Source organism: Babylonia areolata, chromosome 9 (genome assembly GCF_041734735.1).
Source record: "Babylonia areolata isolate BAREFJ2019XMU chromosome 9, ASM4173473v1, whole genome shotgun sequence".
Taxonomy (NCBI): domain Eukaryota; kingdom Metazoa; phylum Mollusca; class Gastropoda; order Neogastropoda; family Buccinidae; genus Babylonia; species Babylonia areolata.
The window spans coordinates 22,111,114-22,113,613 of NC_134884.1; positions in this window are offsets into that span (position 1 = coordinate 22,111,114).

Consider the following 2,500-nt stretch of genomic DNA (forward strand, 5'->3'; position numbering starts at 1 on the left):
CTGCAGAACACTAACGTGGCGCAAAGGGCGATAACCGATTTCTCCTGCTTTGGGGTGATCATGTGGAAATGATGTTGGTGGTGGTGGTGGTTTTTTTTTTTTTTTTTTTTTTTTTAGGAAATAGACCGTTTCTCTGACTTGCAGGACTGTCTCGGTTTTAAGGGGGTGTTGGAAGGAGAGGGAACGGGAGGGAGATGGTGGTGGGAAAGAGAGAGAGAGAGAGAGAGAGAGAGAGAGAGAGAGAGAGACAGAGAGAGAGAGAAAGAGAGGGAAAGAGAGAGAGAGGAAAGGAGAGAGAGATATAGGAGAAAGAGAGAGAGCGAGCGAGAGAGAGAGACAGACAGACAGAGAGAAAGAGAGAGAGAGAAAGAAAGAGAGAGAGAGAGAGAGAAGGGGGAGAAACGGGTGACCAATATTTTGAGAGTGTAGCTATCAAAATTCAACGGAATAAACGTATGAGCCCTCACGTTCCTGCGCACAAACACATACATACACAGAGAGGGACAGGCAGACAGACAGACAGACGCACACACACACGTATAATAACCCACGCAGGTACACACATGCTCGTACGCACGCACACACATATACATACACATACACACACGTTTGCACACATATACACACAAAGCTGCAGACATCACATGCACACATACATACGCGCACACACGCACACGCATACACACACACGCACACACACACACACACACACACACACACACACAGGGACATGCAAATGATCAATTAAATTCAAATCGCATCAATCCAAATTTTCCCTCGTCTGACTTTCTTTTTGTCCAAAAGGCAGCTCACTTCACCCAACTAAACCGCATAATCCAAATTAATTAATCTAATCACGTTATCTAATCTAATACGTGTGTGCAGTTTTCACTCACATCTCCTCTCTTTTTCTTCTCCTTCTCCTCCTCTTCCTCCTCCTTCTTCTTCTTCTTGATCGTGTTGCTGTTCCTTCTTCCCTTCATCCCCCTCCTCCTCCTCCTTCTTTTCCTTCTCCCCTTCTTCTTCTTCTTCTTCTTCTTCTTCTCTTCTTCTTCTCCTCTTTCTTCTTCTTCTTCTTCTCCTTCTTCTTCTTTTTGATTTTATATTAATGGTGACTGAAAAGCACAACACACTACTGTTTTTTCTCTGTGATGCACTTTCGGTGTTCCATTTGAATCTGCTTGTATATGAAATAAACGAGTAAACATACCAATAAATAACACACGAATGGATGAATGGATGAATAAATGAATGGATGAATGAATAAACAGGTAAACAAACGAAGAACCAAACAAAAAACAAAACAAAACAAAAAAAACCAACAAATGCATACATATATAGATACATAGATGAATGAATAGATAGATAGATAAATAAATAAATGAATAAATAAATAAACAAAAATATCGGCACTTTCCAACATCCAACGTCGTTTTATCACGATCGCTGAACGGTAAGCAATCCTGGTGAATAACCAGTCACTAAGCAACACTGGTTCCCCTGGGAGTATCAGCTTCACCCTTGTGATGACTGCTGTGGTTACTGATACTGAAAGTAAATGCAGCTCATCAGTTGCTGCTGCTACTGCTGCTGCTGGCCGCTACTGCAGCCTTTCTGTCTGATTGCATACCACGATCAAATGTCAGGCCGTGTGAGTGGTAGTTCGCTGATGACCGTGGCAGACTGACAAGTCTGCCGCAGATTTCACGACATTTTTTGTTTTTGTTTTTTTGTTTTGTTTTTTTGTTTTGGCTGTTTTTTTTGCATGGGTTTTCCCCTTGTGTCTATCTTCTCTAAGGTCTATGCCCCTTCACCCCCACCTGGTCTGCGTTCCCACCACCTGGTCGATGTTCCCCCGCCACTTTTTACTTTCAGCTACGTCCAAATTCTCCCCAGGTTTAAGTTTCACCCAAATTTTAGTTCCACCCAGGTCCATGCTTTCCCGGATATGGAATGGAATGGAATTTTTGTTTAATGTCCCGTCACACATAGCGGTGATTGAAGACATTTTGTTAAAGTATTTGTGAATACATCTGAGTATTATCGGTTAGAAGGGGTGGGAGATGTGGATGAATGGAGGGTTGGAGGAAACTGGGCAAAAGAGGGTAAAAATGTGGGTGAAATTTGGAAGAAAAACAAAACAAAACAAAACAAAACAAAAAACCCTCTAAATACAGTTACAGGAAATTGCTTAAAGTACTTGGTAAAAGAGAAGTCGTTAAACTGACAAGTGAAACAACTGATAATGAATGCAAAAAGTCAAAAACAATAACGTTCTCAGTCACTTGTGAAAACACACTTTCGTGTACAAAAGGCTTCATCAAGCTACAGTGAAAAATTACATGCTCAATTGTCAGGTTACTAAAGCATATACACTTCACATTACCCCAAATGTAACACTTTTTGTGGGTCATAGTTCCCCAAGGTCTTTGTTCCCCCAAGTTTCTGCTTTTGGGATTTTCGAGATGCTCCCCTCTGGTCGACGGTACAGAAGTATAAG